Source organism: Tupaia chinensis, unplaced genomic scaffold (genome assembly GCF_000334495.1).
Source record: "Tupaia chinensis unplaced genomic scaffold, TupChi_1.0 Scaffold000256_1, whole genome shotgun sequence".
Taxonomy (NCBI): domain Eukaryota; kingdom Metazoa; phylum Chordata; class Mammalia; order Scandentia; family Tupaiidae; genus Tupaia; species Tupaia belangeri.
Window position 1 is genome coordinate 2,162,400 of NW_006159736.1, and position 11,454 is coordinate 2,173,853.

The 11,454-nt window shown below is 40.7% G+C and overlaps 1 protein-coding gene across 1 annotated transcript in view; it reads left to right on the forward strand.

Moving 5' to 3' along the window:
* Window positions 1-11,454, forward strand: part of DST (dystonin) — a 576,919-nt gene that overhangs the window by 55,318 nt on the left and 510,147 nt on the right. The gene's annotated exons all lie outside the window — the stretch shown is intronic.

An 11,454-nucleotide genomic window follows, 5' to 3' on the forward strand; every position in this document is an offset into this window, starting at 1 on the left:
GGGAAAGTGAGAAATCTCCCCCAAGGAGATGGCCATGCAATTCTTTCTCCTCCATTCTCCTCCTGGCATTTTGGGCACTCATACATGCTGGTGTGATTTTCAAGCTGCTGAGTCCAGGAGTCAAACTGCGGTCAGCCATGTAGGAGTCCAACACCATTAGCACTATGCCACCTGCTGACCCCTGACTTTTCCTTTAAAAAAGGAAAGATCTATCTGGGGGCCAGCAGGTGGCGTGGTGGTTAAGGGCGTTGGACTCCCACATGGCTGACTGCAGTTTTGACTCCTGGACTCAGCAGCTTGAAAATCACACCAGCACGTATGAGTGCCAGTCCTGGACCTGGTGGATTGCTTTCTCACTTTCTCTCTCTGTCTGTCTCTCTCTCACACTCTGTCCCTCTCTGGTCTAATTAAAATAAATACATAAATAAAGTTAGATAAAATAATTATTTAAATAAATAAATACAATGACTAGCTCTAAAAATAAAACTATCTGGAGTGCCAAATAGTGGTGCAGTGGTAAAATACAACACTCTGTGAGGCAGACCCCACATGGGAAGGTTCCAGGTTCACATCCAGAGACTTCCCTGACTAAGCCAGGCAGACATGTGCCCATGATCTGGGGCTGGCCAGGGAAGCAACATAGCATCAAGACCCTGTTGGGGGTGATAGCTCTCTCTGTCCTTCCCACCAGTGGAAGAAATGAATAAACTAACTAACAACAACAACAAACTATTTGGGCTCACTCATGATAGCATGTGCTGGTTGATGCTTCTTCTTGGTGGGCTGAGGCCACATGGGAGAGATCCAGGTTTGGTTCCTGGTCCATCCTAAAAAAAAAGAAATCCAGGCACTGTGATTTGCACCTAGAGTTCCAGCCATTCAGGTTAGGCAGGAGAATCACAACATCGAAGACTGTCTAAGATAACACACACACACATACTTGTACGCACACACACACATACACAAGATCTGTTTGTCTATAACTCTCAAAAGCACAAATTAGAAACTTAAATCCATCTATCACACCAAGGCTTTTTTGTTTTTAGGTGTCTGCCAAAGGGCATGTGTGCTCACTGAAGAGACGGGGCGAAAGTGAGAAATCATCCCCCTCGTTACTTTTCCTCCATTCTCCTCCTGGGATTTTGGGCATGCAAGCACATGTGCTCGGCATAATTTTTAAGCCATTAACTGTGGGATTCAGACTATGGTTGGACATGTGAGAATCCAGTGTCTTAACCATCATGTCATCTGCTGGCCTGACACTAACACTTTTTTAAACTATATAAGTATAATGTCCCTGTTTCTTACCTCCAAACAAATACTTACAGAGTAATCACTGTGGAGTTAATTTTTATCATCTTGGTTATCCCTAAATTTATGGAGATATTTACAGATATATAAAAAAATAATTTACCAGGGCCGGCAGGTGGTGTGGTGGTTAAGGCAGCTGGACTCCTACTTGGCTGACCGCAGTTCAAGTCCCAGACCAGGAAGTTTGCTTTCTTACTTTCTTTTTCTCTCTTTCTCTCTCTGATAAACTTCAAAAACTAAAATAAAATAATGACAATGAATAAAGTGAAATAAAATGAATCTTTTTTTTTTTTTTTTTTTGGAGGGGTTTTTCTGTTATGGGTGCACTTGCCTGATAGACAGAGAAAGACATAGAGACAGAAAGCGAGAAATCACCCCCCAGGGGGGATGGTCACGCCGCAATCCCTTCTCCTCCATTCTCCTCTCGGGATCTTGAGCACGCATGCACACATGCCCGGCGTGAGTTTAAAGCCACCAGGTCCAGGACACGAACTGCGGTCGACTACGTGGGAATCCAGCGACATAGCCATTATGCTAACTGCTGGTTCCCGATTCTTTAAAAAAATAATTTACCAAAAACAAGCTCTTGTTACAAGTTTTGCCCTTTTTTTTAAAGAAAAAGATTTATCTAATTTTATTTATTGTTGTTATTTTAAATTTGCTATGGGGCACGTGCACGTGCACTCACCACAGAGAGAGAAACAGAAGAAAAGTGAGAAATCACCCCTTACCAAGGAAATAGTTGTACACCCTTCTCTTCCTTCCTTCCTTCCTTTCTTTCTCTCTTTCTCTCTTTCTTTCTTCGTTTGACCAGAGAGGGTCAGAACAAAAGAGAGAGAGGGAAAGTGAGAAAGAAAGCCACCAAGTCTGGGACTTGAACCACAGTAGGCCATGTGGGAGTCCAGCACCTCAACCACCATGCTACCTGCTGGCACACACTTTTCTCCTTGTATTTAACAATAATATAGACAGCATTTCATAGGTACTTTTTTCTTTTTTTAATTCCAGAAACACAGACGGAGAGAGGGAAAGGGAGAAAATACTCCCAATGGGCATGATCACACCCGTTCCTTCTCCATATCTCCATCCAGGCAGGATCTGGGGTGCACATACACACTTCCCGGCATATTTTCTAAGTCACCAAGGAAAGGATTCAAACCACAGTCAGTCATGCGGAATCCAGCTCCCTAATCACTAGGCAGCCTACACGGGCAGTTCTCAGTTTCTTATGATAAATAGCACAATAAACAAGATATATATGTATCTTTGTTCAGTTTCCTATTTGTAGATATTTATTTCTAATTAGTTTAAATTATGAAGGATGTTATAGTGAACTAATACATTTTGTTTGTATTTGATTTTTTAAATAAACGCTTAGAAGAAAAATTAACAGTTTAGATTTTTAACATTTTTAAGACTTCCTAGTATGTATGGTCAGCTTCCTTCCTAGAAAGGTTGTACAGTCTTGCCAGCAATGTATCAGTTCAATCTTGTCCAAATATCCTGATTGACAACATTATGCATTTTTAATCACTAAACTATGTCTTTAACATTTAATCATCTTTACTTGAAGTGGAATTGTCAGGGCATAAAAAAAGTGTAGGAGATACAACCCAATTTGAATAATCTAAAACTGTACCAAATACCATTTCTAGCAACACTATCAAAGTGCCTTTTTAATCTCATCCCCATCAATATTGTATAGTATAAATCTTTTTATCTGTTGCCAGACTGATGGGGAAAAATAATTTGCATTAACTTATTAGTAAAGTTGAAAAACTTTGAACATTTGGATGTCCTTTGCTTGTTGTTTTCCTTGAATTGTCTGTTCACTTTCTTTGCTCACTTTTCTACAACTTACATGTATTTCTTATGATCCTCTTGCCTCAGCCTCCAGAAAGGGAGGATGGATTACACGTAGTAGCGGCCAGCCCTGGCTCTGGATGGGTCAGGAATTGAACCCAAGCCTTCTACATAGGCTCAACCTGCTGAGTAGAAGCATCTGGTATACACTACCATGCTAAGATCTTATATATTTTTAAAATATTTACATGTTGATAAGTATATATACAAACATACATACATAACCCAGTTTTTGTGTGTGTTGTGCTCAAAGATAGCCTGGGGACATTCTTTTTTTTCTTCCAAGAATTATTTTAATTTACTTTCTTTCTCTTTTTTTCTTCCCTTTTTCATTTGTCCATAGAGAGACTGAAAGAGAGAGAAAAAGAAAGAGAGGAAAAATGAGAAGGCAAGTCGCCAGGTCTGGGACTCCAGCCACGGTTGGCCATGTGGGAGTCCAGCGTCCTTAACCAACACATCATCTGCTGACCCCAAGGGCATTCTTAATATGCTTAAACAAAAAAAATCTCAGAAGATTTTTTTTTGAAAGATTTTTGCTGCAGGGCACGTGCATTCACCAGAGAGACAGAAAGCGAGAAATCACCCCCAGAGGGGATGGCCATACCACAATCCCTTCTCCATTGTCCTCTTAGGAGTTTTGGGCATGCATACACACATGCCTAGTGTGAGATTTTTGTTTTTTCTTTTCTTTTTAAGAGAGATTTTTGCTATAGGGTGCATGTGCTCACCAGAAAGACAGAGAGACACCAGAGAGACAGAAAGCAAGAAATCACCTCCCAGGGGGATGTCCACGCCGCAATCTCTTCTCCTCTCTTCTCTTGGTGGGATCTTGGGCATGCACGCACACGCACTTGGCATGAGTTTAAGCCACTGGGTCTGGGACTTGAACCACGGTTGACTGCCATGGGAGTCCAGCGATATAGCGATTACACCAACTGCGGGTCCCAGGAACTGAATTTTTAGTTAAATAAAATTTAAATGAAAATAGCTACACATGGCTAATAACTTCCCTATTGGACAGGTTGGATTAGAAACTAGAACATTTCTTAGAAGTGTACCGAGCCCCACCCCATGTTTTCTTAGCCTATGGAGATCAACAATAGGGAGACCACTAGAAAAGCTTGATTTGCATCCAGAGTCTTGTGTGTCAAGGCCAGCGCCAGGTTATGTGTTATTTCTGAAGGACCAAGACCATGACTGGTGGACGGTTCTGATGGTGGAGTGAGCAGAAGCCTTCTCTCCTAGAATTTGTTGGGTACTAAGATGAATGAGTAATTCTTATGGCTCTCTTGGGAGAAAACCTGGAGTCACTTTAACTCCTATCTAAGAGGAAACCAGTAGGAGTGATGGGACCTCATGGGAGTGGTACTGTTTTTGTGACTGGAAATGGTTGCAGATGTTTTTAATTATCCAAATTGACCAGGAAAATTATAGGATGTACACAAAATTTTATGTAGGGTTGGGAGAAAACTAACCCCTCATTGTGGATTCAAAAAGTCAAAGTCAACCAAGAGGGAGAGGGATCTTGGGCATGCACGCACACGCACTTGGCATGAGTTTAAGCCACTGGGTCTGGGACTTGAACCACGGTTGACTGCCATGGGAGTCCAGCGATATAGCGATTACACCAACTGCGGGTCCCAGGAACTGAATTTTTAGTTAAATAAAATTTAAATGAAAATAGCTACACATGGCTAATAACTTCCCTATTGGACAGGTTGGATTAGAAACTAGAACATTTCTTAGAAGTGTACCGAGCCCCACCCCATGTTTTCTTAGCCTATGGAGATCAACAATAGGGAGACCACTAGAAAAGCTTGATTTGCATCCAGAGTCTTGTGTGTCAAGGCCAGCGCCAGGTTATGTGTTATTTCTGAAGGACCAAGACCATGACTGGTGGACGGTTCTGATGGTGGAGTGAGCAGAAGCCTTCTCTCCTAGAATTTGTTGGGTACTAAGATGAATGAGTAATTCTTATGGCTCTCTTGGGAGAAAACCTGGAGTCACTTTAACTCCTATCTAAGAGGAAACCAGTAGGAGTGATGGGACCTCATGGGAGTGGTACTGTTTTTGTGACTGGAAATGGTTGCAGATGTTTTTAATTATCCAAATTGACCAGGAAAATTATAGGATGTACACAAAATTTTATGTAGGGTTGGGAGAAAACTAACCCCTCATTGTGGATTCAAAAAGTCAAAGTCAACCAAGAGGGAGAGTGTAGTTGTTTTCTGAGTGTATCCTATGATCCCTGCTTGGACTAATCTAACATTTATAGCTAAAAAGCACTTTACGCTCTTTAAAGGAGTTGATGGTATTTCTTAAGTAGTTTGAACTTCAGAGTCTTTTATTCTTTTCCCCACTCTGACCCATGGACACATGTTTATTTCTTAGGCTCATTTAAGTATAGAATCAGAGACATGGTATATTCTAGGCCATGCTGTATGTGTAATGAACAGAAATCTAAGAAAAATAAACATACAGGGATCTGACCCCACAGAGGTATTAGTTGGGAGTTGGTTGTGGATTCAATCCCTCTCTCCTCGCAGTAGTGAGATGCTGTAGGGATGAGTCAGTTCTATTCCACTAGCTGCATTCTTTTCCTTTTCCTCTCATCACTTATGATTTCTATATCCTAATACCTTCAGCTAATATAAGGACAACTCAGCTTCCATTAGTCTTTCTTTACCCTTGTTACTCAGTTTTGGTCTGCAAGCCAGCAGCATCAGAATCCCCTGGGAGCTGGTTAGAAATGCAGATCTTTGGCTCCACCCCAGACCCACTGCATAAGGATCTGCATTTTACTAAGATCCCAAGGTGACGCATATATATGTTAAAGCTTTGAGAACCACTTATCTGCGTAATTAATAATTTATCCTTTTTAAAAGTTTATTTTATTGATGATAGCATGCACACACACACACAGAAGCACCCTTAACAGAGTTTTGTCACACTATGATTTTTCCTCCTGTGCCCCCTAGGTCATCAGGATTTTGGGCACGTGCACAGCATGTTTTCAAGCTCATTTGGGAGACATGAAGCTTCAAGCACTGTAGTTCAGTTTGCTACAGACTATGCCACCAGGCTGGGTCAAATATTTTATCTTTCTTTCTTTCTATCTTCTTCTTTTTTTTTTTTTTAGTTGCATGCCAAGTGGCCCAAATTCTCAGTACTTCATCATATTCTCGAAGGAGAGACTCTGATAGACATAACCCAAGTGTGAGACCCAGCAACCGTGGTGGGAGGGGTGGGACACCATGGTACAAAACATGCTTCCTGATGCAGCAGGGACTGTGATGGGACATTATGTCCAAAAGGGGCATGATTGGCACCATGAAGTGATATTAAATGGTTTCCATTTGTAAAACTGCATTTGACTTATGATTCATTTGCAATTTATATAACACCAGGGCTCTCTGACTTCCAGGCAGAGCTTCTCTCTCTGTTTTGTTGTTGTTGTTGAAGTTTGTTTATTTCTTCCGAGAGAAAGAGAGAGAGAGAGAGAGAGAGAGAGCAAGCAAGAGCAAGAGAAAACCTGCAACATGTTTCTGACATGGTGGTTCACTTCCAGTCTTATGCTAGTCACAGATCATGGCACTCACTCTGGGAAGTCTTTGGCTTGAACCAGGAACCTTCCCACTTGAGATTGCCTCAGAGAACAACATGTTTTTACCACAGTGCTACCATCTGACCCCTCTAGTCAGAGCCTCTGATCTAATAAGGAGTTTATATAATATCAGTCAAATAAATATACAATTCCTTAAACCTTTCCAAAGTAGACTTTTTGCTGTCAAAATATTTCTAGAAACCAATGAACTATACAAAAAATGATTAATTATTATAAAATAACGTAAAAAGGTAATAATTTGTCCCCATTATTCTTTATTTGCCTTGGAATATATTCTCTGAAAACAGAAAGGTAGCTCTAGGGACATCGGGAGGTGTCCCTAGAGGTGTGGTAGTTATAGTGTCCAGAGGTGTGGTAGATAAGGTGACTGGATCCTACATGACCAATGGTGTGGTTTGAGTCCTAGATCTGGCAGCTTGAAAAACACCAAGTGAGGGGACCAGCAGTTGGCGTAATGGCTATGTTGCTGGACTCCCATGTAGTCAACTGTGGTTCGAGTCCCAGACCTGGTGACTTAAAATCACACAGGGCGTGTGTGCATGTGTGCCCAAGATCACGAGAGAAGAATGGAGGAGAAGGGATTGTGGCATGGTCATCCACCCAGGGGAGTGATTTCTCGCTTTCTGTCTCTCTGTCTCTATCTTTCTGGCAAACGCACACGCCCTATAACAAAAACCTCTCAAAAAACCAAGCCAAACCAAAACAAAACAACACACCAAGTGGGTATGTGGCATGCGCAAAATCCCCATAAAAGGGATTGTGGTGTGGCTGTCCTCCTGGGGAAGTGTGTTCTCACTTTCCTCTCTTCCTTTCTTTGTTTGGTAAGTGTACATGCCCTCTAGCAAAATTTTAAAAAGAAAGAAAGAAAGCTAGCTGTAGATTACCTGACAGAATAGCTTCAAGGACCAATCTTTTAACATAGTGTTATTAAAACCACAAATGGCTAAATCGCTCTATTCCTGAGGATTCCCCGCACACAGCACAACAGCATACAGTATAATGATGACCACAATTACCGACTAAACACAGAAACAGACCTAGTGTTAGACAGGGTTTCTCAGAGTATTGTCACGGGATAACATCAGCATAGCTGGAGGACATATTAGAAATGTGAATTTTTTTTTTTTTTGGAGAGATTTTTCACTGTAGGGCGTGTGCGCTCACCAGACAGACAGAGAGAGACATAGAGACAGAAAGCGAGAAATCACCCCCCAGGGGGGATGGTCACGCCGCAATCCCTTCTCCTCCATTCTCCTCTTGGGATCTTGGGCACGCACACACACGCACCCGGCGTGAGTTTTAAGCCACCGGGTCCGGGACACGAACCGCAGTCGACTACGTGGGAGTCCAGCGACATAGCCATTACGCTAACTGCTGGTTCCCTAGAAATGTGAATTTTGAGCCCCATCTCAGACTCCCTGAATTGGAAACTCTGATGGTGGGGCCAGTACTCTGTGGTTTCATGAGCCTTCCAGGTGTTCTGATGCTTGATCAAGTTTGAGAATCACTGATTCGGGGTAATGCAAACTCGTGTAGCAAATATACACTTCAATGTCTCAAACAAAATAGAAACATGTTGTTGCTTATTTAAAAGTGCAGGTGGGTGAACAGTGTGACTGAGTGGTCCCCTTCATGTCATTAAGGGATGGGATGGAGTCACTGCCATCTTCACTGTGTGACTTTCAGGGCTGCTCAGCTAGAGGGGGAGAAGTGTATGGAGAAGGGGCTGTGGGCAACATTTATGTGCTAGGTCTAGAAATGACATATATTACCCAAGTCCCCATATTGGCGAGAACTCAGTCCCATGGCCTTTCCTAACTGCAAGGTTAGTTGGGAAATGTAGTTTTAACTTGTGCCCAAATGAAAGAGGTAAGCATGGGTTTTGATGAGCCAGCTAACAGTCTCTGTCACAAAGTCCATATAGATATTACTGAAATGTCTGAGATTTTCTGTATCCTGAATCTTTTTTATGCCATAAACTCCGTTGACAGTCTGGTGAAATCCATAAACTCATTCTCTGAATGTTTTAATATGCATACAATAAAATACATGGACTTAAAAGGAAACCAATTATATTTAAATGTAATTATAAATTATTAAAAACATTTTGACAGCAGTAAATATACTTATTTATTAATCTATTAAATAATAAGATCTAGTGGCAGATTTACTGACTATTGTGATTTTGAAATAATGAGTGTAAATGTTATTTCAAGATACTTGCAGTTATTATAATTTAATATTTAAGTATCTGTGATTATTTTTGGTGACAAATGTCACAGGTACTACTAATGATACCAGGTTTGTGGTGTACATTTATAATTGATCATGTGCTAAATTCAATTAGAAGTTAGTGAAAACAAAGACACAATTTTTCTCTATTTAACTTCATTAACTGCCCTTGTTTTCTCCTTCAGATTTTCTCCATGTGTTAAATAACTTTTGCTATACATATTATTTTTGACCTAGGATAAGGGAATCATTGAGTTGTTATATGGGGTATTATATATTTTATAAGCTATAACCTACTGAGCTTCATAATGTTTGTATATTTATATCTCATATAACTATATGAGGGAATTTCCCAAAATTTCATGGAGGGGCCAGGTACTGGCGTAGCAGTAACTAACACAACTCGACCCACATGAGAAAGGTCCTGGATTCACATCCCAGGACTTCCCTGAACATGCTGGCTATGTGTATGTATGTGCTTGTGATTTGTGCTGGCTGGGACTGAGACTGGATTGTGGCATGGAAGCCCTGATAGGGGTGCCTATCTCTTTGTTTCTCTTTCTCTCTCTCTCATGGAAGAAATAAAAAAAAGTTTTGTAGAAAAAAAGAAATTAAAATATGAGTTTTTATTGTAGTGCAAAAAATCTTGAAATCCATGCATAGTTTTTCTTTTTCATAATATGCATTTTCTATGAACTTTTTTTAATTGCCAAAGGGCATGTGCAAGTGCTTGAGAAAGTGCCTCCAAGGGGTGTGGTTAAGCCACAACAGTTTTTCCTCCATTTGTTCATCTCTTCAGGATTTGGGCATGCACACACTTGTGTCTGGTGTGTTCTTCAAGTTTTGGGTCTGGGATTCAAATTGGTTGGCTATGTGGGATCCGGCTTCATGCACAGGGCTTACCTACAATAGGGCTGGCCCTTGCATGAACTTTTTGAAAGCAAATTGTATATGGTAGAACTCAAAATCAAGACTGAATGAATGATAACAGACAAACCTAGGCAGATTTAGAAGGTCTTTGGTGTAGCCACTGGAACTAATGAATTTTTTTTTCCAGTCTTTATATGTCTCCATTTAATGTTCAAAGTCTAAGCAGAGAGACTTTAATTTGTTGAGCCTTGGTCATGGACTGAGCCATGAGCTGCACTGAGTTATTAAGAGCACCTTAACTAGTATCAAGATCACTAATTATCAGCAAAATGCAATTTAGAACTACAGTGAGGTATCACCTCATTCTTGCTAGGATGGCTATCATTAAAAACAAAAGGAAAGGAAACAAAAATGATGTCAAGTGTTAGTAAGGATATAGACAGATTGGAATCCCGGTACACTGTTGGTGCAAATATAACATGGTATAGCTGCTATGGAAACAGTATGGTGGTTTTTCAAAAAATTAAAAATAAAGTTAATTAGAATGAGTGGAATTAAATAGAATGATCCAGCAATCCCAATTCCGACTATATATCCAAAAGAACTGAAATCAGTATCTTGAAGAGATCCACGTGTTTTCACATTTGTTGCAGCTTTATTCACTAATAATCAAGATACAGAAACAATCTAAATGTCCATTATCAGATGAATGGATAAAGAAAAGGTGGCGTGTACAAACAATAGAACGTTACTCAGCATTAACAAAAAAGAAAAGCCTGTCATCTGCAGCAACGTGGGTGAAATCAGTCACAGCGAGAAAAAGGCATCTTGATTCCACATATATGAGATATTGGAATAGTCCTCAGTCACAGAGAGAAAAAGGCTTCATGATTCCACATATATGAGATATTGGAATAGTCAGATTCATAGAACCAAACAATGGAATGGTGGTTTACAGGGGCTAGAGGGAGGGAGAAATGGAGAGTTACTGTTTAACAGGTATAAAGATTAATTTATGCAAGATGAGTAAGTTCTAGAGGTCTGCTGTACAGCATTGCATTGTGCCTATAATAGATTGTGCACTTCAAATTTTGGAAGATTTCATGTTAGGTGTTCTTAAAACACACATGCACACACACACACATATACACACACATGTGTGCACACACACAAGACTGCATACGTTGAAAAATTATTATCCCAAAGGTGCTAATAAGTTGGGGTGACCTACAAGTGACAGAAGTCCATTACCAAGAGACTTCCAAGTATGCATCACCTAAGGTGGAAAAGGTGTGGAATCCAGGCAGGATCAAGTGAATAGAGGGAGAACTAGGCTTTATACTGACACCATCAAATCTTGCTAAAACTTGCAAGAGCTTATAGCACCATCTACTGTTTTAAAATAAAATTTTCTTCTGTTAAAATTCATGGCTAATTTTTGCTAGTATTTAGGATAATCAAATATCACAAGCCAAGAAGCTATAATTCTGGCTGCGCAGCCGCAGGCCCGGAACGGCCTGGGGGGCTCCCCCCCCCGCCGCACCCCCCCCCCG